General features: G+C 50.3%; 25 non-coding genes across 25 annotated transcripts; 13 read left to right on the top strand and 12 right to left on the bottom strand.

The window, feature by feature from the left end:
- The first annotated feature begins 499 nt into the window (after positions 1-499).
- On the top strand, positions 500-788 carry LOC148659826 (signal recognition particle RNA). The gene has a single exon (XR_015939917.1).
- Positions 789-1,118: 330 nt separating this feature from the next.
- Positions 1,119-1,190, bottom strand: trnap-cgg (transfer RNA proline (anticodon CGG)). Its single transcript has one exon. It is a non-coding gene; the product is annotated as a tRNA-Pro (tRNA).
- A 618-nt stretch (positions 1,191-1,808) lies between these two features.
- On the top strand, positions 1,809-2,107 carry LOC148659824 (signal recognition particle RNA). Its single transcript, XR_015939909.1, has one exon.
- A 331-nt stretch (positions 2,108-2,438) lies between these two features.
- On the bottom strand, positions 2,439-2,510 carry trnap-ugg (transfer RNA proline (anticodon UGG)). Its single transcript has one exon. It is a non-coding gene; the product is annotated as a tRNA-Pro (tRNA).
- Positions 2,511-3,126: 616 nt separating this feature from the next.
- On the top strand, positions 3,127-3,425 carry LOC148659822 (signal recognition particle RNA). The gene has a single exon (XR_015939882.1).
- Positions 3,426-3,755: 330 nt separating this feature from the next.
- On the bottom strand, positions 3,756-3,827 carry trnap-cgg (transfer RNA proline (anticodon CGG)). Its single transcript has one exon. It is a non-coding gene; the product is annotated as a tRNA-Pro (tRNA).
- Positions 3,828-6,503: 2,676 nt separating this feature from the next.
- LOC148659820 (signal recognition particle RNA) lies at positions 6,504-6,802 on the top strand. Its single transcript, XR_015939907.1, has one exon.
- A 1,012-nt stretch (positions 6,803-7,814) lies between these two features.
- Positions 7,815-8,103, top strand: LOC148659819 (signal recognition particle RNA). The gene has a single exon (XR_015939916.1).
- Positions 8,104-8,433: 330 nt separating this feature from the next.
- On the bottom strand, positions 8,434-8,505 carry trnap-cgg (transfer RNA proline (anticodon CGG)). Its single transcript has one exon. It is a non-coding gene; the product is annotated as a tRNA-Pro (tRNA).
- A 618-nt stretch (positions 8,506-9,123) lies between these two features.
- LOC148659817 (signal recognition particle RNA) lies at positions 9,124-9,422 on the top strand. Its single transcript, XR_015939915.1, has one exon.
- Positions 9,423-9,753: 331 nt separating this feature from the next.
- trnap-ugg (transfer RNA proline (anticodon UGG)) lies at positions 9,754-9,825 on the bottom strand. Its single transcript has one exon. It is a non-coding gene; the product is annotated as a tRNA-Pro (tRNA).
- Positions 9,826-10,441: 616 nt separating this feature from the next.
- Positions 10,442-10,740, top strand: LOC148659815 (signal recognition particle RNA). Its single transcript, XR_015939877.1, has one exon.
- A 331-nt stretch (positions 10,741-11,071) lies between these two features.
- On the bottom strand, positions 11,072-11,143 carry trnap-agg (transfer RNA proline (anticodon AGG)). Its single transcript has one exon. It is a non-coding gene; the product is annotated as a tRNA-Pro (tRNA).
- A 618-nt stretch (positions 11,144-11,761) lies between these two features.
- On the top strand, positions 11,762-12,060 carry LOC148659813 (signal recognition particle RNA). The gene has a single exon (XR_015939847.1).
- Positions 12,061-12,390: 330 nt separating this feature from the next.
- On the bottom strand, positions 12,391-12,462 carry trnap-cgg (transfer RNA proline (anticodon CGG)). Its single transcript has one exon. It is a non-coding gene; the product is annotated as a tRNA-Pro (tRNA).
- A 618-nt stretch (positions 12,463-13,080) lies between these two features.
- Positions 13,081-13,379, top strand: LOC148659811 (signal recognition particle RNA). The gene has a single exon (XR_015939908.1).
- A 331-nt stretch (positions 13,380-13,710) lies between these two features.
- On the bottom strand, positions 13,711-13,782 carry trnap-ugg (transfer RNA proline (anticodon UGG)). The gene has a single exon. It is a non-coding gene; the product is annotated as a tRNA-Pro (tRNA).
- Positions 13,783-14,398: 616 nt separating this feature from the next.
- Positions 14,399-14,697, top strand: LOC148659809 (signal recognition particle RNA). Its single transcript, XR_015939875.1, has one exon.
- Positions 14,698-15,028: 331 nt separating this feature from the next.
- Positions 15,029-15,100, bottom strand: trnap-ugg (transfer RNA proline (anticodon UGG)). Its single transcript has one exon. It is a non-coding gene; the product is annotated as a tRNA-Pro (tRNA).
- Positions 15,101-15,717: 617 nt separating this feature from the next.
- LOC148659807 (signal recognition particle RNA) lies at positions 15,718-16,016 on the top strand. The gene has a single exon (XR_015939874.1).
- Positions 16,017-16,346: 330 nt separating this feature from the next.
- trnap-ugg (transfer RNA proline (anticodon UGG)) lies at positions 16,347-16,418 on the bottom strand. The gene has a single exon. It is a non-coding gene; the product is annotated as a tRNA-Pro (tRNA).
- Positions 16,419-17,034: 616 nt separating this feature from the next.
- LOC148659805 (signal recognition particle RNA) lies at positions 17,035-17,333 on the top strand. The gene has a single exon (XR_015939846.1).
- A 331-nt stretch (positions 17,334-17,664) lies between these two features.
- Positions 17,665-17,736, bottom strand: trnap-ugg (transfer RNA proline (anticodon UGG)). Its single transcript has one exon. It is a non-coding gene; the product is annotated as a tRNA-Pro (tRNA).
- Positions 17,737-18,353: 617 nt separating this feature from the next.
- Positions 18,354-18,652, top strand: LOC148659803 (signal recognition particle RNA). The gene has a single exon (XR_015939873.1).
- Positions 18,653-18,982: 330 nt separating this feature from the next.
- On the bottom strand, positions 18,983-19,054 carry trnap-ugg (transfer RNA proline (anticodon UGG)). Its single transcript has one exon. It is a non-coding gene; the product is annotated as a tRNA-Pro (tRNA).
- Positions 19,055-21,648: the final 2,594 nt, after the last annotated feature.

Below are 21,648 nucleotides of genomic sequence, written 5' to 3'. Positions count from 1 at the left end.
CATTTCGCACTCTTCAGCGTAATGATATTTCCCCCAAAAGTGGTTTAAATCTCAAAAGGAAGAAGACATCTTAATGTCGTAATGTACAGTACTTGCAATCGTTTCACTGTGGAATTCTGTTTCTTCTCGTGAAAAATCTCCGTGCTCCGCCGACTTCTCTCTAGGACAGCCCGCCGTAACTTTAAGCGAGGGGCCTGAACCAAGTGCTGGAAGAGCGGGTGTCGTGACTTTTTTTGCATTTCAGCTCAAGTGATGTCAAAGCAAAGAAGAACGGATGTAATGCGTGCGTTCTAGAAAGTCTACGAGAGCAATACCGCCAGCTGGTGCTTTTTGGACGAGCTCGACAACAGGACAGGACGAAGCATTTTTCAGCAGTTTTTTCCGCATTTTTCGGGGCAGCCACCTGCCAGCCTGAGATCCCAGCGTTTCAAACACCGAGCTGTTCCCTGGACTTGGCTCACAGCACACGAAGATGAGAAAAAGAGCGAGGCTGCTTCTCGCCAGGCGTGGTGGCGCACGCCTGTAATCCAAGCTACTGGGAGGCTGAGACCGAGGGACCGCTTGCGCTCGGGAGTTCTGCACAGCAGTGGGCTGTGTTGATCGGGGGTCCGCAGCGTCTTCGGCACCAATATGGTGATCCCGGGGGAGCTTGGGCTCACCAGGTTGTCTAAAGAGGGGTGTACCAACCCAGGTCGGAAACGGAGCAGGTGAAAGCCCGCGTGCTGGGACAGCTCCTGTGAGCAGCAGCTGTCGTGCAGCCCGGGCAACAGAGTGGGACGCGGTCTTTTGCCACAACTTTGGAAGGAGGGAATCTTCATCTGTGTCCGGGGTGTTACAGTCAAGTTTGTTGCTTTTGTTTAGTCTCTTTGATTTTCTTTTGTTTGCGTGGGTCGTTAGTTTTTCCTTTGTAGTTTTTTTCTTCTGCTCTGAACCCTTTAATACATTGTCTTTGAATTGTATGACATCAGCCCAAGTGTTGTCAAAGCAAGGATGGACGGGTAAAATGCCTGCCTTCCTGGCGTCTTGCAACACGAGAACGGCGGTGAAGCAGTTCGCTTTGCGTGGGCAGAGCACAAGTGGGAAAGCCTCTCTCTTACGCACGAGTCAGAGCACAAAACGGGCTCGTCCGGGATTTGAACCCGGGACCTCTCGCACCCGAAGCGAGAATCATACCCCTAGACCAACGAGCCATTCGCAGAGGTGGTGCTGGCTGTTTGTCAGAACTCGTTGTAAAAAAAAGGAGAGAGGGACAGATGTGAACGGTTTTCCAAAGGATGAAAGTCGCCTTCGTTTATTCACATTTGCGACCCATTTCGCACTCTTCAGCGTAATGATATTTCCCCCAAAAGTGGTTTAAATCTCAAAAGGAAGAAGACATCTTAATGTCGTAATGTACAGTACTTGCAATCGTTTCACTGTGGAATTCTGTTTCTTCTCGTGAAAAATCTCCGTGCTCCGCCGACTTCTCTCTAGGACAGCCCGCCGTAACTTTAAGCGAGGGGCCTGAACCAAGTGCTGGAAGAGCGGGTGTCGTGACTTTTTTTGCATTTCAGCTCAAGTGATGTCAAAGCAAAGAAGAAGGGATGTAATGCGTGCGTTCTAGAAAGTCTACGAGAGCAATACCGCCAGCTGGTGCTTTTTGGACGAGCTCGACAACAGGACAGGACGAAGCATTTTTCAGCAGTTTTTTCCGCATTTTTCGGGGCAGCCACCTGCCAGCCTGAGATCCTAGCGTTTCAAACACCGAGCTGTCCCCTGTACTTGGCTCACAGCACACGAAGATGAGAAAAAGAGCGAGGCTGCTTCTCGCCGGGCGTGGTGGCGCACGCCTGTAATCCAAGCTGCCGGGAGGCTGAGACCGAGGGACCGCTTGCGCTCGGGAGTTCTGCACAGCAGTGGGCTGTGTTGATCGGGGATCCGCAGCGTCTTCGGCACCAATATGGTGATCCCGCGGGAGCTTGGGCTCACCAGGTTGTCTAAAGAGGGGTGTACCAACCCAGGTCGGAAATGGAGCAGGTGAAAGCCCCCGTGCTGATGCGTGCTGGGACAGCTCCTGTGAGCAGCAGCTGTCGTGCAGCCCGGGCAACAGAGTGGGACGCGGTCTTTTGCCACAACTTTGGAAGGAGGGAATCTTCATCTGTGTCCGGGGTGTTACAGTCAAGTTTGTTGCTTTTGTTTAGTCTCTTTGATTTTCTTTTGTTTGCGTGGGTCGTTAGTTTTTCCTTTGTAGTTTTTTTCTTCTGCTCTGAACCCTTTAATACATTGTCATTGTGAGCGTATGACATCCGCTCAAGTGTTGTCAAAGCAAGGATGGACGGGTAAAATGCCTGCCTTCCTGGCGTCCTGCAACACGAGAACGGCGGTGAAGCAGTTCGCTTTGCGTGGGCAGAGCACAAGTGGGAAAGCCTCTCTCTTACGCACGAGTCAGAGCACAAAACGGGCTCGTCCGGGATTTGAACCCGGGACCTCTCGCACCCAAAGCGAGAATCAGACCCCTAGACCAACGAGCCATTCGCAGAGGGGGTGCTGGTTGTTTGCCAGAACTCGTTGTAAAAAAAAGGAGAGGGACAGATGTGAACGATTTTCCAAAGGATGAGAGTCACCTTCGTTTATTCACATTTGCGACCCATTTCGCACTCTTCAGCGTAATGATATTTCCCCCAAAAGTGGTTTAAATCTCAAAAGGAAGAAGACATCTTAATGTCGTAATGTACAGTACTTGCAATCGTTTCACTGTGGAATTCTGTTTCTTCTCGTGAAAAATCTCCGTGCTCCGCCGACTTCTCTCTAGGACAGCCCGCCGTAACTTTAAGCGAGGGGCCTGAACCAAGTGCTGGAAGAGCGGGTGTCGTGACTTTTTTTGCATTTCAGCTCAAGTGATGTCAAAGCAAAGAAGAAGGGATGTAATGCGTGCGTTCTAGAAAGTCTACGAGAGCAATACCGCCAGCTGGTGCTTTTTGGACGAGCTCGACAACAGGACAGGACGAAGCATTTTTCAGCGGTTTTTTCCGCATTTTTCGGGGCAGCCACCTGCCAGCCTGAGATCCTAGCGTTTCAAACACCGAGCTGTCCCCTGGACTTGGCTCACAGCACACGAAGATGAGAAAAAGAGCGAGGCTGCTTCTCGCCGGGCGTGGTGGCGCACGCCTGTAATCCAAGCTGCCGGGAGGCTGAGACCGAGGGACCGCTTGCGCTCGGGAGTTCTGCACAGCAGTGGGCTGTGTTGATCGGGGGTCCGCAGCGTCTTCGGCACCAATATGGTGATCCTGGGGGAGCTTGGGCTCACCAGGTTGTCTAAAGAGGGGTGTACCAACCCAGGTCGGAAACGGAGCAGGTGAAAGCCCCCGTGCTGATGCGTGCTGGGACAGCTCCTGTGAGCAGCAGCTGTCGTGCAGCCCGGGCAACAGAGTGGGACGCGGTCTTTTGCCACAACTTTGGAAGGAGGGAATCTTCATCTGTGTCCGGGGTGTTACAGTCAAGTTTGTTGCTTTTGTTTAGTCTCTTTGATTTTCTTTTGTTTGCGTGGGTCGTTAGTTTTTCCTTTGTAGTTTTTTTCTTCTGCTCTGAACCCTTTAATACATTGTCTTTGAATTGTATGACATCAGCCCAAGTGTTGTCAAAGCAAGGATGGACGGGTAAAATGCCTGCCTTCCTGGCGTCTTGCAACACGAGAACGGCGGTGAAGCAGTTCGCTTTGCGTGGGCAGAGCACAAGTGGGAAAGCCTCTCTCTTACGCACGAGTCAGAGCACAAAACGGGCTCGTCCGGGATTTGAACCCGGGACCTCTCGCACCCGAAGCGAGAATCATACCCCTAGACCAACGAGCCATTCGCAGAGGTGGTGCTGGCTGTTTGCCAGAACTCGTTGTAAAAAAAAGGAGAGAGGGACAGATGTGAACGGTTTTCCAAAGGATGAAAGTCGCCTTCGTTTATTCACATTTGCGACCCATTTCGCACTCTTCAGCGTAATGATATTTCCCCCAAAAGTGGTTTAAATCTCAAAAGGAAGAAGACATCTTAATGTCGTAATGTACAGTACTTGCAATCGTTTCACTGTGGAATTCTGTTTCTTCTCGTGAAAAATCTCCGTGCTCCGCCGACTTCTCTCTAGGACAGCCCGCCGTAACTTTAAGCGAGGGGCCTGAACCAAGTGCTGGAAGAGCGGGTGTCGTGACTTTTTTTGCATTTCAGCTCAAGTGATGTCAAAGCAAAGAAGAAGGGATGTAATGCGTGCGTTCTAGAAAGTCTACGAGAGCAATACCGCCAGCTGGTGCTTTTTGGACGAGCTCGACAACAGGACAGGACGAAGCATTTTTCAGCAGTTTTTTCCGCATTTTTCGGGGCAGCCACCTGCCAGCCTGAGATCCTAGCGTTTCAAACACCGAGCTGTCCCCTGGACTTGGCTCACAGCACACGAAGATGAGAAAAAGAGCGAGGCTGCTTCTCGCCGGGCGTGGTGGCGCACGCCTGTAATCCAAGCTGCCGGGAGGCTGAGACCGAGGGACCAACGAGCCATTCGCAGAGGTGGTGCTGGCTGTTTGCCAGAACTCGTTGTAAAAAAAAGGAGAGAGGGACAGATGTGAACGGTTTTCCAAAGGATGAAAGTCGCCTTCGTTTATTCACATTTGCGACCCATTTCGCACTCTTCAGCGTAATGATATTTCCCCCAAAAGTGGTTTAAATCTCAAAAGGAAGAAGACATCTTAATGTCGTAATGTACAGTACTTGCAATCGTTTCACTGTGGAATTCTGTTTCTTCTCGTGAAAAATCTCCGTGCTCCGCCGACTTCTCTCTAGGACAGCCCGCCGTAACTTTAAGCGAGGGGCCTGAACCAAGTGCTGGAAGAGCGGGTGTCGTGACTTTTTTTGCATTTCAGCTCAAGTGATGTCAAAGCAAAGAAGAAGGGATGTAATGCGTGCGTTCTAGAAAGTCTACGAGAGCAATACCGCCAGCTGGTGCTTTTTGGACGAGCTCGACAACAGGACAGGACGAAGCATTTTTCAGCAGTTTTTTCCGCATTTTTCGGGGCAGCCACCTGCCAGCCTGAGATCCTAGCGTTTCAAACACCGAGCTGTCCCCTGGACTTGGCTCACAGCACACGAAGATGAGAAAAATAGCGAGGCTGCTTCTCGCCGGTCGTGGTGGCGCACGCCTGTAATCAAAGCTGCCGGGAGGCTGAGACCGAGGGACCAACGAGCCATTCGCAGAGGTGGTGCTGGCTGTTTGCCAGAACTCGTTGTAAAAAAAAGGAGAGAGGGACAGATGTGAACGGTTTTCCAAAGGATGAAAGTCGCCTTCGTTTATTCACATTTGCGACCCATTTCGCACTCTTCAGCGTAATGATATTTCCCCCAAAAGTGGTTTAAATCTCAAAAGGAAGAAGACATCTTAATGTCGTAATGTACAGTACTTGCAATCGTTTCACTGTGGAATTCTGTTTCTTCTCGTGAAAAATCTCCGTGCTCCGCCGACTTCTCTCTAGGACAGCCCGCCGTAACTTTAAGCGAGGGGCCTGAACCAAGTGCTGGAAGAGCGGGTGTCGTGACTTTTTTTGCATTTCAGCTCAAGTGATGTCAAAGCAAAGAAGAAGGGATGTAATGCGTGCGTTCTAGAAAGTCTACGAGAGCAATACCGCCAGCTGGTGCTTTTTGGACGAGCTCGACAACAGGACAGGACGAAGCATTTTTCAGCAGTTTTTTCCGCATTTTTCGGGGCAGCCACCTGCCAGCCTGAGATCCTAGCGTTTCAAACACCGAGCTGTCCCCTGGACTTGGCTCACAGCACACGAAGATGAGAAAAAGAGCGAGGCTGCTTCTCGCCGGGCGTGGTGGCGCACGCCTGTAATCCAAGCTGCCGGGAGGCTGAGACCGAGGGACCAACGAGCCATTTGCAGAGGTGGTGCTGGCTGTTTGCCAGAACTCGTTGTAAAAAAAAGGAGAGAGGGACAGATGTGAACGGTTTTCCAAAGGATGAAAGTCGCCTTCGTTTATTCACATTTGCGACCCATTTCGCACTCTTCAGCGTAATGATATTTCCCCCAAAAGTGGTTTAAATCTCAAAAGGAAGAAGACATCTTAATGTCGTAATGTACAGTACTTGCAATCGTTTCACTGTGGAATTCTGTTTCTTCTCGTGAAAAATCTCCGTGCTCCGCCGACTTCTCTCTAGGACAGCCCGCCGTAACTTTAAGCGAGGGGCCTGAACCAAGTGCTGGAAGAGCGGGTGTCGTGACTTTTTTTGCATTTCAGCTCAAGTGATGTCAAAGCAAAGAAGAAGGGATGTAATGCGTGCGTTCTAGAAAGTCTACGAGAGCAATACCGCCAGCTGGTGCTTTTTGGACGAGCTCGACAACAGGACAGGACGAAGCATTTTTCAGCAGTTTTTTCCGCATTTTTCGGGGCAGCCACCTGCCAGCCTGAGATCCTAGCGTTTCAAACACCGAGCTGTCCCCTGGACTTGGCTCACAGCACACGAAGATGAGAAAAATAGCGAGGCTGCTTCTCGCCGGTCGTGGTGGCGCACGCCTGTAATCCAAGCTGCCGGGAGGCTGAGACCGAAGGACCGCTTGCGCTCGGGAGTTCTGCACAGCAGTGGGCTGTGTTGATCGGGGGTCCGCAGCGTCTTCGGCACCAATATGGTGATCCCGGGGGAGCTTGGGCTCACCAGGTTGTCTAAAGAGGGGTGTACCAACCCAGGTCGGAAACGGAGCAGGTGAAAGCCCCCGTGCTGATGCGTGCTGGGACAGCTCCTGTGAGCAGCAGCTGTCGTGCAGCCCGGGCAACAGAGTGGGACGCGGTCTTTTGCCACAACTTTGGAAGGAGGGAATCTTCATCTGTGTCCGGGGTGTTACAGTCAAGTTTGTTGCTTTTGTTTAGTCTCTTTGATTTTCTTTTGTTTGCGTGGGTCGTTAGTTTTTCCTTTGTAGTTTTTTTCTTCTGCTCTGAACCCTTTAATACATTGTCTTTGAATTGTATGACATCAGCCCAAGTGTTGTCAAAGCAAGGATGGACGGGTAAAATGCCTGCCTTCCTGGCGTCTTGCAACACGAGAACGGCGGTGAAGCAGTTCGCTTTGCGTGGGCAGAGCACAAGTGGGAAAGCCTCTCTCTTACGCACGAGTCAGAGCACAAAACGGGCTCGTCCGGGATTTGAACCCGGGACCTCTCGCACCCGAAGCGAGAATCATACCCCTAGACCATTCGCAGAGGTGGTGCTGGCTGTTTGTCAGAACTCGTTGTAAAAAAAAAGAGAGAGGGACAGATGTGAACGGTTTTCCAAAGGATGAAAGTCGCCTTCGTTTATTCACATTTGCGATCCATTTCGCACTCTTCAGCGTAATGATATTTCCCCCAAAAGTGGTTTAAATCTCAAAAGGAAGAAGACATCTTAATGTCGTAATGTACAGTACTTGCAATCGTTTCACTGTGGAATTCTGTTTCTTCTCGTGAAAAATCTCCGTGCTCCGCCGACTTCTCTCTAGGACAGCCCGCCGTAACTTTAAGCGAGGGGCCTGAACCAAGTGCTGGAAGAGCGGGTGTCGTGACTTTTTTTGCATTTCAGCTCAAGTGATGTCAAAGCAAAGAAGAACGGATGTAATGCGTGCGTTCTAGAAAGTCTACGAGAGCAATACCGCCAGCTGGTGCTTTTTGGACGAGCTCGACAACAGGACAGGACGAAGCATTTTTCAGCAGTTTTTTCCGCATTTTTCGGGGCAGCCACCTGCCAGCCTGAGATCCCAGCGTTTCAAACACCGAGCTGTTCCCTGGACTTGGCTCACAGCACACGAAGATGAGAAAAAGAGCGAGGCTGCTTCTCGCCAGGCGTGGTGGCGCACGCCTGTAATCCAAGCTACTGGGAGGCTGAGACCGAGGGACCGCTTGCGCTCGGGAGTTCTGCACAGCAGTGGGCTGTGTTGATCGGGGGTCCGCAGCGTCTTCGGCACCAATATGGTGATCCCGGGGGAGCTTGGGCTCACCAGGTTGTCTAAAGAGGGGTGTACCAACCCAGGTCGGAAACGGAGCAGGTGAAAGCCCGCGTGCTGGGACAGCTCCTGTGAGCAGCAGCTGTCGTGCAGCCCGGGCAACAGAGTGGGACGCGGTCTTTTGCCACAACTTTGGAAGGAGGGAATCTTCATCTGTGTCCGGGGTGTTACAGTCAAGTTTGTTGCTTTTGTTTAGTCTCTTTGATTTTCTTTTGTTTGCGTGGGTCGTTAGTTTTTCCTTTGTAGTTTTTTTCTTCTGCTCTGAACCCTTTAATACATTGTCTTTGAATTGTATGACATCAGCCCAAGTGTTGTCAAAGCAAGGATGGACGGGTAAAATGCCTGCCTTCCTGGCGTCTTGCAACACGAGAACGGCGGTGAAGCAGTTCGCTTTGCGTGGGCAGAGCACAAGTGGGAAAGCCTCTCTCTTACGCACGAGTCAGAGCACAAAACGGGCTCGTCCGGGATTTGAACCCGGGACCTCTCGCACCCGAAGCGAGAATCATACCCCTAGACCAACGAGCCATTCGCAGAGGTGGTGCTGGCTGTTTGTCAGAACTCGTTGTAAAAAAAAGGAGAGAGGGACAGATGTGAACGGTTTTCCAAAGGATGAAAGTCGCCTTCGTTTATTCACATTTGCGACCCATTTCGCACTCTTCAGCGTAATGATATTTCCCCCAAAAGTGGTTTAAATCTCAAAAGGAAGAAGACATCTTAATGTCGTAATGTACAGTACTTGCAATCGTTTCACTGTGGAATTCTGTTTCTTCTCGTGAAAAATCTCCGTGCTCCGCCGACTTCTCTCTAGGACAGCCCGCCGTAACTTTAAGCGAGGGGCCTGAACCAAGTGCTGGAAGAGCGGGTGTCGTGACTTTTTTTGCATTTCAGCTCAAGTGATGTCAAAGCAAAGAAGAAGGGATGTAATGCGTGCGTTCTAGAAAGTCTACGAGAGCAATACCGCCAGCTGGTGCTTTTTGGACGAGCTCGACAACAGGACAGGACGAAGCATTTTTCAGCAGTTTTTTCCGCATTTTTCGGGGCAGCCACCTGCCAGCCTGAGATCCTAGCGTTTCAAACACCGAGCTGTCCCCTGGACTTGGCTCACAGCACACGAAGATGAGAAAAAGAGCGAGGCTGCGTCTCGCCGGGCGTGGTGGCGCACGCCTGTAATCCAAGCTGCCGGGAGGCTGAGACCGAGGGACCGCTTGCGCTCGGGAGTTCTGCACAGCAGTGGGCTGTGTTGATCGGGGATCCGCAGCGTCTTCGGCACCAATATGGTGATCCCGGGGGAGCTTGGGCTCACCAGGTTGTCTTAAGAGGGGTGTACCAACCCAGGTCGGAAACGGAGCAGGTGAAAGCCCCCGTGCTGATGCGTGCTGGGACAGCTCCTGTGAGCAGCAGCTGTCGTGCATCCCGGGCAACAGAGTGGGACGCGGTCTTTTGCCACAACTTTGGAAGGAGGGAATCTTCATCTGTGTCCGGGGTGTTACAGTCAAGTTTGTTGCTTTTGTTTAGTCTCTTTGATTTTCTTTTGTTTGCGTGGGTCGTTAGTTTTTCCTTTGTAGTTTTTTTCTTCTGCTCTGAACCCTTTAATACATTGTCATTGTGAGCGTATGACATCCGCTCAAGTGTTGTCAAAGCAAGGATGGACGGGTAAAATGCCTGCCTTCCTGGCGTCCTGCAACACGAGAACGGCGGTGAAGCAGTTCGCTTTGCGTGGGCAGAGCACAAGTGGGAAAGCCTCTCTCTTACGCACGAGTCAGAGCACAAAACGGGCTCGTCCGGGATTTGAACCCGGGACCTCTCGCACCCAAAGCGAGAATCATACCCCTAGACCAACGAGCCATTCGCAGAGGGGTTGCTGGCTGTTTGCCAGAACTCGTTGTAAAAAAAAGGAGAGGGACAGATGTGAACGGTTTTCCAAAGGATGAAAGTCGCCTTCGTTTATTCACATTTGCGACCCATTTCGCACTCTTCAGCGTAATGATATTTCCCCCAAAAGTGGTTTAAATCTCAAAAGGAAGAAGACATCTTAATGTCGTAATGTACAGTACTTGCAATCGTTTCACTGTGGAATTCTGTTTCTTCTCGTGAAAAATCTCCGTGCTCCGCCGACTTCTCTCTAGGACAGCCCGCCGTAACTTTAAGCGAGGGGCCTGAACCAAGTGCTGGAAGAGCGGGTGTCGTGACTTTTTTTGCATTTCAGCTCAAGTGATGTCAAAGCAAAGAAGAACGGATGTAATGCGTGCGTTCTAGAAAGTCAACGAGAGCAATACCGCCAGCTGGTGCTTTTTGGACGAGCTCGACAACAGGACAGGACGAAGCATTTTTCAGCAGTTTTTTCCGCATTTTTCGGGGCAGCCACCTGCCAGCCTGAGATCCTAGCGTTTCAAACACCGAGCTGTCCCCTGGACTTGGCTCACAGCACACGAAGATGAGAAAAAGAGCGAGGCTGCTTCTCGCCGGGCGTGGTGGCGCACGCCTGTAATCCCAGCTGCCGGGAGGCTGAGACCGAGGGACCGCTTGCGCTCGGGAGTTCTGCACAGCAGTGGGCTGTGTTGATCGGGGGTCCGCAGCGTCTTCGGCACCAATATGGTGATCCCGGGGGAGCTTGGGCTCACCAGGTTGTCTAAAGAGGGGTGTACCAACCCAGGTCGGAAACGGAGCAGGTGAAAGCCCCCGTGCTGATGCGTGCTGGGACAGCTCCTGTGAGCAGCAGCTGTCGTGCAGCCCGGGCAACAGAGTGGGACGCGGTCTTTTGCCACAACTTTGGAAGGAGGGAATCTTCATCTGTGTCCGGGGTGTTACAGTCAAGTTTGTTGCTTTTGTTTAGTCTCTTTGATTTTCTTTTGTTTGCGTGGGTCGTTAGTTTTTCCTTTGTAGTTTTTTTCTTCTGCTCTGAACCCTTTAATACATTGTCATTGTGAGCGTATGACATCCGCTCAAGTGTTGTCAAAGCAAGGATGGACGGGTAAAATGCCTGCCTTCCTGGCGTCCTGCAACACGAGAACGGCGGTGAAGCAGTTCGCTTTGCGTGGGCAGAGCACAAGTGGGAAAGCCTCTCTCTTACGCACGAGTCAGAGCACAAAACGGGCTCGTCCGGGATTTGAACCCGGGACCTCTCGCACCCTAAGCGAGAATCATACCCCTAGACCAACGAGCCATTCGCAGAGGGGATGCTGGCTGTTTGCCAGAACTCGTTGTAAAAAAAAGGAGAGAGGGACAGATGTGAACGGTTTTCCAAAGGATGAAAGTCGCCTTCGTTTATTCACATTTGCGACCCATTTCGCACTCTTCAGCGTAATGATATTTCCCCCAAAAGTGGTTTAAATCTCAAAAGGAAGAAGACATCTTAATGTCGTAATGTACAGTACTTGCAATCGTTTCACTGTGGAATTCTGTTTCTTCTCGTGAAAAATCTCCGTGCTCCGCCGACTTCTCTCTAGGACAGCCCGCCGTAACTTTAAGCGAGGGGCCTGAACCAAGTGCTGGAAGAGCGGGTGTCGTGACTTTTTTTGCATTTCAGCTCAAGTGATGTCAAAGCAAAGAAGAACGGATGTAATGCGTGCGTTCTAGAAAGTCTACGAGAGCAATACCGCCAGCTGGTGCTTTTTGGACGAGCTCGACAACAGGACAGGACGAAGCATTTTTCAGCAGTTTTTTCCGCATTTTTCGGGGCAGCCACCTGCCAGCCTGAGATCCTAGCGTTTCAAACACCGAGCTGTTCCCTGGACTTGGCTCACAGCACACGAAGATGAGAAAAAGAGCGAGGCTGCTTCTCGCCGGGCGTGGTGGCGCACGCCTGTAATCCAAGCTACCGGGAGGCTGAGACCGAGGGACCGCTTGCGCTCGGGAGTTCTGCACAGCAGTGGGCTGTGTTGATCGGGGGTCCGCAGCGTCTTCGGCACCAATATGGTGATCCCGGGGGAGCTTGGGCTCACCAGGTTGTCTAAAGAGGGGTGTACCAACCCAGGTCGGAAACGGAGCAGGTGAAAGCCCCCGTGCTGATGCGTGCTGGGACAGCTCCTGTGAGCAGCAGCTGTCGTGCAGCCCGGGCAACAGAGTGGGACGCGGTCTTTTGCCACAACTTTGGAAGGAGGGAATCTTCATCTGTGTCCGGGGTGTTACAGTCAAGTTTGTTGCTTTTGTTTAGTCTCTTTGATTTTCTTTTGTTTGCGTGGGTCGTTAGTTTTTCCTTTGTAGTTTTTTTCTTCTGCTCTGAACCCTTTAATACATTGTCTTTGAATTGTATGACATCAGCCCAAGTGTTGTCAAAGCAAGGATGGACGGGTAAAATGCCTGCCTTCCTGGCGTCTTGCAACACGAGAACGGCGGTGAAGCAGTTCGCTTTGCGTGGGCAGAGCACAAGTGGGAAAGCCTCTCTCTTACGCACGAGTCAGAGCACAAAACGGGCTCGTCCGGGATTTGAACCCGGGACCTCTCGCACCCGAAGCGAGAATCATACCCCTAGACCAACGAGCCATTCGCAGAGGTGGTGCTGGCTGTTTGTCAGAACTCGTTGTAAAAAAAAGGAGAGAGGGACAGATGTGAACGGTTTTCCAAAGGATGAAAGTCGCCTTCGTTTATTCACATTTGCGACCCATTTCGCACTCTTCAGCGTAATGATATTTCCCCCAAAAGTGGTTTAAATCTCAAAAGGAAGAAGACATCTTAATGTCGTAATGTACAGTACTTGCAATCGTTTCACTGTGGAATTCTGTTTCTTCTCGTGAAAAATCTCCGTGCTCCGCCGACTTCTCTCTAGGACAGCCCGCCGTAACTTTAAGCGAGGGGCCTGAACCAAGTGCTGGAAGAGCGGGTGTCGTGACTTTTTTTGCATTTCAGCTCAAGTGATGTCAAAGCAAAGAAGAAGGGATGTAATGCGTGCGTTCTAGAAAGTCTACGAGAGCAATACCGCCAGCTGGTGCTTTTTGGACGAGCTCGACAACAGGACAGGACGAAGCATTTTTCAGCAGTTTTTTCCGCATTTTTCGGGGCAGCCACCTGCCAGCCTGAGATCCTAGCGTTTCAAACACCGAGCTGTCCCCTGTACTTGGCTCACAGCACACGAAGATGAGAAAAAGAGCGAGGCTGCTTCTCGCCGGGCGTGGTGGCGCACGCCTGTAATCCAAGCTGCCGGGAGGCTGAGACCGAGGGACCGCTTGCGCTCGGGAGTTCTGCACAGCAGTGGGCTGTGTTGATCGGGGATCCGCAGCGTCTTCGGCACCAATATGGTGATCCCGCGGGAGCTTGGGCTCACCAGGTTGTCTAAAGAGGGGTGTACCAACCCAGGTCGGAAATGGAGCAGGTGAAAGCCCCCGTGCTGATGCGTGCTGGGACAGCTCCTGTGAGCAGCAGCTGTCGTGCAGCCCGGGCAACAGAGTGGGACGCGGTCTTTTGCCACAACTTTGGAAGGAGGGAATCTTCATCTGTGTCCGGGGTGTTACAGTCAAGTTTGTTGCTTTTGTTTAGTCTCTTTGATTTTCTTTTGTTTGCGTGGGTCGTTAGTTTTTCCTTTGTAGTTTTTTTCTTCTGCTCTGAACCCTTTAATACATTGTCATTGTGAGCGTATGACATCCGCTCAAGTGTTGTCAAAGCAAGGATGGACGGGTAAAATGCCTGCCTTCCTGGCGTCCTGCAACACGAGAACGGCGGTGAAGCAGATCGCTTTGCGTGGGCAGAGAACAAGTGGGAAAGCCTCTCTCTTACGCACGAGTCAGAGCACAAAACGGGCTCGTCCGGGATTTGAACCCGGGACCTCTCGCACCCAAAGCGAGAATCATACCCCTAGACCAACGAGCCATTCGCAGAGGGGTTGCTGGCTGTTTGCCAGAACTCGTTGTAAAAAAAAGGAGAGGGACAGATGTGAACGGTTTTCCAAAGGATGAAAGTCGCCTTCGTTTATTCACATTTGCGACCCATTTCGCACTCTTCAGCGTAATGATATTTCCCCCAAAAGTGGTTTAAATCTCAAAAGGAAGAAGACATCTTAATGTCGTAATGTACAGTACTTGCAATCGTTTCACTGTGGAATTCTGTTTCTTCTCGTGAAAAATCTCCGTGCTCCGCCGACTTCTCTCTAGGACAGCCCGCCGTAACTTTAAGCGAGGGGCCTGAACCAAGTGCTGGAAGAGCGGGTGTCGTGACTTTTTTTGCATTTCAGCTCAAGTGATGTCAAAGCAAAGAAGAAGGGATGTAATGCGTGCGTTCTAGAAAGTCTACGAGAGCAATACCGCCAGCTGGTGCTTTTTGGACGAGCTCGACAACAGGACAGGACGAAGCATTTTTCAGCAGTTTTTTCCGCATTTTTCGGGGCAGCCACCTGCCAGCCTGAGATCCTAGCGTTTCAAACACCGAGCTGTCCCCTGGACTTGGCTCACAGCACACGAAGATGAGAAAAAGAGCGAGGCTGCTTCTCGCCGGGCGTGGTGGCGCACGCCTGTAATCCCAGCTGCCGGGAGGCTGAGACCGAGGGACCGCTTGCGCTCGGGAGTTCTGCACAGCAGTGGGCTGTGTTGATCGGGGGTCCGCAGCGTCTTCGGCACCAATATGGTGATCCCGGGGGAGCTTGGGCTCACCAGGTTGTCTAAAGAGGGGTGTACCAACCCAGGTCGGAAACGGAGCAGGTGAAAGCCCCCGTGCTGATGCGTGCTGGGACAGCTCCTGTGAGCAGCAGCTGTCGTGCAGCCCGGGCAACAGAGTGGGACGCGGTCTTTTGCCACAACTTTGGAAGGAGGGAATCTTCATCTGTGTCCGGGGTGTTACAGTCAAGTTTGTTGCTTTTGTTTAGTCTCTTTGATTTTCTTTTGTTTGCGTGGGTCGTTAGTTTTTCCTTTGTAGTTTTTTTCTTCTGCTCTGAACCCTTTAATACATTGTCATTGTGAGCGTATGACATCCGCTCAAGTGTTGTCAAAGCAAGGATGGACGGGTAAAATGCCTGCCTTCCTGGCGTCCTGCAACACGAGAACGGCGGTGAAGCAGTTCGCTTTGCGTGGGCAGAGCACAAGTGGGAAAGCCTCTCTCTTACGCACGAGTCAGAGCACAAAACGGGCTCGTCCGGGATTTGAACCCGGGACCTCTCGCACCCAAAGCGAGAATCATACCCCTAGACCAACGAGCCATTCGCAGAGGGGGTGCTGGCTGTTTGCCAGAACTCGTTGTAAAAAAAAGGAGAGGGACAGATGTGAACGGTTTTCCAAAGGATGAAAGTCGCCTTCGTTTATTCACATTTGCGACCCATTTCGCACTCTTCAGCGTAATGATATTTCCCCCAAAAGTGGTTTAAATCTCAAAAGGAAGAAGACATCTTAATGTCGTAATGTACAGTACTTGCAATCGTTTCACTGTGGAATTCTGTTTCTTCTCGTGAAAAATCTCCGTGCTCCGCCGACTTCTCTCTAGGACAGCCCGCCGTAACTTTAAGCGAGGGGCCTGAACCAAGTGCTGGAAGAGCGGGTGTCGTGACTTTTTTTGCATTTTCAGCTCAAGTGATGTCAAAGCAAAGAAGAACGGATGTAATGCGTGCGTTCTAGAAAGTCTACGAGAGCAATACCGCCAGCTGGTGCTTTTTGGACGAGCTCGACAACAGGACAGGACGAAGCATTTTTCAGCAGTTTTTTCCGCATTTTTCGGGGCAGCCACCTGCCAGCCTGAGATCCTAGCGTTTCAAACACCGAGCTGTCCCCTGGACTTGGCTCACAGCACACGAAGATGAGAAAAAGAGCGAGGCTGCTTCTCGCCGGGCGTGGTGGCGCACGCCTGTAATCCCAGCTGCCGGGAGGCTGAGACCGAGGGACCGCTTGCGCTCGGGAGTTCTGCACAGCAGTGGGCTGTGTTGATCGGGGGTCCGCAGCGTCTTCGGCACCAATATGGTGATCCCGGGGGAGCTTGGGCTCACCAGGTTGTCTAAAGAGGGGTGTACCAACCCAGGTCGGAAACGGAGCAGGTGAAAGCCCCCGTGCTGATGCGTGCTGGGACAGCTCCTGTGAGCAGCAGCTGTCGTGCAGCCCGGGCAACAGAGTGGGACGCGGTCTTTTGCCACAACTTTGGAAGGAGGGAATCTTCATCTGTGTCCGGGGTGTTACAGTCAAGTTTGTTGCTTTTGTTTAGTCTCTTTGATTTTCTTTTGTTTGCGTGGGTCGTTAGTTTTTCCTTTGTAGTTTTTTTCTTCTGCTCTGAACCCTTTAATACATTGTCTTTGAATTGTATGACATCAGCCCAAGTGTTGTCAAAGCAAGGATGGACGGGTAAAATGCCTGCCTTCCTGGCGTCTTGCAACACGAGAACGGCGGTGAAGCAGTTCGCTTTGCGTGGGCAGAGCACAAGTGGGAAAGCCTCTCTCTTACGCACGAGTCAGAGCACAAAACGGGCTCGTCCGGGATTTGAACCCGGGACCTCTCGCACCCAAAGCGAGAATCATACCCCTAGACCAACGAGCCATTCGCAGAGGGGGTGCTGGCTGTTTGCCAGAACTCGTTGTAAAAAAAAGGAGAGGGACAGATGTGAACGGTTTTCCAAAGGATGAAAGTCGCCTTCGTTTATTCACATTTGCGACCCATTTCGCACTCTTCAGCGTAATGATATTTCCCCCAAAAGTGGTTTAAATCTCAAAAGGAAGAAGACATCTTAATGTCGTAATGTACAGTACTTGCAATCGTTTCACTGTGGAATTCTGTTTCTTCTCGTGAAAAATCTCCGTGCTCCGCCGACTTCTCTCTAGGACAGCCCGCCGTAACTTTAAGCGAGGGGCCTGAACCAAGTGCTGGAAGAGCGGGTGTCGTGACTTTTTTTGCATTTCAGCTCAAGTGATGTCAAAGCAAAGAAGAACGGATGTAATGCGTGCGTTCTAGAAAGTCTACGAGAGCAATACCGCCAGCTGGTGCTTTTTGGACGAGCTCGACAACAGGACAGGACGAAGCATTTTTCAGCAGTTTTTTCCGCATTTTTCGGGGCAGCCACCTGCCAGCCTGAGATCCTAGCGTTTCAAACACCGAGCTGTTCCCTGGACTTGGCTCACAGCACACGAAGATGAGAAAAAGAGCGAGGCTGCTTCTCGCCGGGCGTGGTGGCGCACGCCTGTAATCCAAGCTACCGGGAGGCTGAGACCGAGGGACCGCTTGCGCTCGGGAGTTCTGCACAGCAGTGGGCTGTGTTGATCGGGGGTCCGCAGCGTCTTCGGCACCAATATGGTGATCCCGGGGGAGCTTGGGCTCACCAGGTTGTCTAAAGAGGGGTGTACCAACCCAGGTCGGAAACGGAGCAGGTGAAAGCCCCCGTGCTGATGCGTGCTGGGACAGCTCCTGTGAGCAGCAGCTGTCGTGCAGCCCGGGCAACAGAGTGGGACGCGGTCTTTTGCCACAACTTTGGAAGGAGGGAATCTTCATCTGTGTCCGGGGTGTTACAGTCAAGTTTGTTGCTTTTGTTTAGTCTCTTTGATTTTCTTTTGTTTGCGTGGGTCGTTAGTTTTTCCTTTGTAGTTTTTTTCTTCTGCTCTGAACCCTTTAATACATTGTCATTGTGAGCGTATGACATCCGCTCAAGTGTTGTCAAAGCAAGGATGGACGGGTAAAATGCCTGCCTTCCTGGCGTCCTGCAACACGAGAACGGCGGTGAAGCAGTTCGCTTTGCGTGGGCAGAGCACAAGTGGGAAAGCCTCTCTCTTACGCACGAGTCAGAGCACAAAACGGGCTCGTCCGGGATTTGAACCCGGGACCTCTCGCACCCAAAGCGAGAATCATACCCCTAGACCAACGAGCCATTCGCAGAGGGGGTGCTGGCTGTTTGCCAGAACTCGTTGTAAAAAAAAGGAGAGGGACAGATGTGAACGGTTTTCCAAAGGATGAAAGTCGCCTTCGTTTATTCACATTTGCGACCCATTTCGCACTCTTCAGCGTAATGATATTTCCCCCAAAAGTGGTTTAAATCTCAAAAGGAAGAAGACATCTTAATGTCGTAATGTACAGTACTTGCAATCGTTTCACTGTGGAATTCTGTTTCTTCTCGTGAAAAATCTCCGTGCTCCGCCGACTTCTCTCTAGGACAGCCCGCCGTAACTTTAAGCGAGGGGCCTGAACCAAGTGCTGGAAGAGCGGGTGTCGTGACTTTTTTTGCATTTTCAGCTCAAGTGATGTCAAAGCAAAGAAGAACGGATGTAATGCGTGCGTTCTAGAAAGTCTACGAGAGCAATACCGCCAGCTGGTGCTTTTTGGACGAGCTCGACAACAGGACAGGACGAAGCATTTTTCAGCAGTTTTTTCCGCATTTTTCGGGGCAGCCACCTGCCAGCCTGAGATCCTAGCGTTTCAAACACCGAGCTGTCCCCTGGACTTGGCTCACAGCACACGAAGATGAGAAAAAGAGCGAGGCTGCTTCTCGCCGGGCGTGGTGGCGCACGCCTGTAATCCCAGCTGCCGGGAGGCTGAGACCGAGGGACCGCTTGCGCTCGGGAGTTCTGCACAGCAGTGGGCTGTGTTGATCGGGGGTCCGCAGCGTCTTCGGCACCAATATGGTGATCCCGGGGGAGCTTGGGCTCACCAGGTTGTCTAAAGAGGGGTGTACCAACCCAGGTCGGAAACGGAGCAGGTGAAAGCCCCCGTGCTGATGCGTGCTGGGACAGCTCCTGTGAGCAGCAGCTGTCGTGCAGCCCGGGCAACAGAGTGGGACGCGGTCTTTTGCCACAACTTTGGAAGGAGGGAATCTTCATCTGTGTCCGGGGTGTTACAGTCAAGTTTGTTGCTTTTGTTTAGTCTCTTTGATTTTCTTTTGTTTGCGTGGGTCGTTAGTTTTTCCTTTGTAGTTTTTTTCTTCTGCTCTGAACCCTTTAATACATTGTCTTTGAATTGTATGACATCAGCCCAAGTGTTGTCAAAGCAAGGATGGACGGGTAAAATGCCTGCCTTCCTGGCGTCTTGCAACACGAGAACGGCGGTGAAGCAGTTCGCTTTGCGTGGGCAGAGCACAAGTGGGAAAGCCTCTCTCTTACGCACGAGTCAGAGCACAAAACGGGCTCGTCCGGGATTTGAACCCGGGACCTCTCGCACCCAAAGCGAGAATCATACCCCTAGACCAACGAGCCATTCGCAGAGGGGGTGCTGGCTGTTTGCCAGAACTCGTTGTAAAAAAAAGGAAGAGGGACAGATGTGAACGGTTTTCCAAAGGATGAAAGTCGCCTTCATTTATTCACATTTGCGACCCATTTCGCACTCTTCAGTGGTTTAAATCTCAAAAGGAAGAGCTGCTGCACTGACTTGGAAACAATCCACCCTAAAGTGTGTCTGATCAGACCTGGACTGATGGGGAGCTGAATGAGCCGGAGTACAGTCTGCTGGACACTCTCTGGTTAGAGGACAGTGAAGAATACAGAAGTAACAGAACACCAGAACACAGCCTGTCATACTAATGATGTAATGGTTCTATACAGCCCATAGCCAGCACTGGCTGTCTTGTCAGCAGACCCCTCGAACCCTCAACCTCTCAGACTGGCAATTGAAAACAAATGAAATCATAGCTAATAAAATCAAAATGAAAACCGATAACGTCATCAAGTCCTGTAAATTCAAACCAAGTTCAAATATTGGAATGGTACAAGCATGAAAAAAACATTGCCTAAACAAAAATTGTTTGAAATGGTGCATTTTTCACAAAGGCGTTTTGTGTCATTAAGGAGATGTCATGCTTGAAGATAAAATTACTTGTTTTTGATTCTTTCAAGTTGCTTCTCTCTCGCTTTATTTTCAACAGCTCGGTTTCTTAAAATGTTTAAATTTATAACTGATGAAGCACCTGAAGTCATTACATGGTTCTCTTAGACATATCCAGAAGTAACAGATATTTTGAAAATAAGACTTCTTAAACACATAAGGAAAAATAGCACTTTTGCGCCTTTGTGTTTGCAAAATTGGATTCGCAATGATTTCCAGTAGCTTTAAGATTTTGTACACAGCTAGTTTTTGTACAGGCTTGTCGCTGCTTCACTGTGAGTCTCTCGCACAGTAATACACAGCTGTGTCCTCAGTAGTCAGGCTGTTCCCCTGTAAAAACACTGTGCTGCTGGAGGTGTCTCTGGTGATGGTAAACCGTAGTGCTGTAATTCTAAGTTTGAGTTGAGTTGTCATATGAGAAGGATTTCCTGAGCCTGCAGTCTAAGGCTGGGATCTTTCACGGAAGTAGCTCAAGGTTCACAAGAGTCCAGTAAAAAAAAATGGCTGATAAAATGCTTTGCTGATCATGAAATTTTTAAGACAGAATAAAACCTTTTCAAGGTAGAATATGAACAATGATTATCACAAATTGGGGATTCAGAATGGGCAAATTTACTGTTTCTGAGACATGCAGGGAAACAAGCTCCTTGTGCATACTGTACAGCTGTACAGCCCACCTCACTTTGTCTAGAAATTCTCCATGAGCTGCTCTATACTCCCTGCACCAGTGTTTTTAGCACAGGCTTGTCGCTGCCTCACGTCAGTGTGTGGTCGCTCTCTCGCACAGTAATATACAGCTGTGTCCTCAGTCCTCAGTCTGTTCCCCTGTAAAAACACGGTGTTGCTGGAGGTGTCATGGAGAACCAACTCTTAAGGGATTCTTTGTAAACTGTGAGACTGTTAGCCCAGATCCATTCCATTTTACTTCCAGAAGGCTGACGAACCCAGTGTGTGTGATCGCTGATGATGGAGTATCCAGAGATCTTACAGGACACCGGCACAGAGTCTCCAGGCTTCTTCACTTGAGGATCTGATGAGGTCAGCGTGATGCAGTGAGCATCTGGAAAGTTTAAAGGGCAGAAAAGCCAGCGCTGTACAAGCCCTGGAGAACAGACTTTTTTTTCCTTTCAGGAAGATCAAAACGGCTTGTCGCTGTATGGAAGCGCATTGCTGCTACCAAGGGAAAAAAATCGCCCCTTTGTCTCGAAAATTATCTCGTAATTATGAGATAGCAATGCTTACGTCAGTGTATGTACAACCTGTTATGTTGTGCACTGAATGGATATGGAAACTACCGTGAACCTGTCTGGACCTTTTAGCTTAATGATTGTGTCAATCTCCAGTGCTACAGAATTTGTACAGATTTACTTTCGACTGGGGTTTAGTCATAATGCAATCTTGCAATGAGGACCAGTTCTGTGGGATTTAGAGATCAAAGAAATGATGGTTCCGTTATGAACACTTATACGTGCAATCACTTCCGCTGCTTAAAACTGGAAGTCTGCACGTAGCGATATAGATATTAAAGGAACAAGTTAAAGGTTTATTCCATGCTGAGAAGAGAAGAAAAGAAACACAACGTTTTGACTTCATGTCCGAAACGTTGTGTTTCTATTTGTTCTCTTTTCAGCATGGAATAAACCTTTAACTTGCTCCTTTGCAGCCTGACGCAGGTACCTACTTGATATAGGTAGTATATGACGATTGTCCTATCGCGTGATCACATAAAGGAAGTGAGAATTACTATAATTCGGTATCTCGTAATTACGAGATAAAGATAAGGGCGAGTTTTTTTTCCCTTGGTGGCAGCAATGCGCTTCCGTATAGTATCGACACGGCTTTCCAAATGATGGTATTCTTGATGTGAAACTGCAGAAACACGTACTGTAAATAGTTGTTTTGGCCTGTTATGGAAACATTGATCGGAATACATTTACGGTGACTTGATTGATAGTAAGACTGTTATTGT

This window comes from Lepisosteus platostomus, chromosome 6 (assembly GCF_059453375.1).
Source record: "Lepisosteus platostomus isolate fLepPlt1 chromosome 6, fLepPlt1.hap1, whole genome shotgun sequence".
Lineage (NCBI taxonomy): Eukaryota > Metazoa > Chordata > Actinopteri > Semionotiformes > Lepisosteidae > Lepisosteus > Lepisosteus platostomus.
This window is presented reverse-complemented; position numbering and strand designations above follow the sequence as displayed.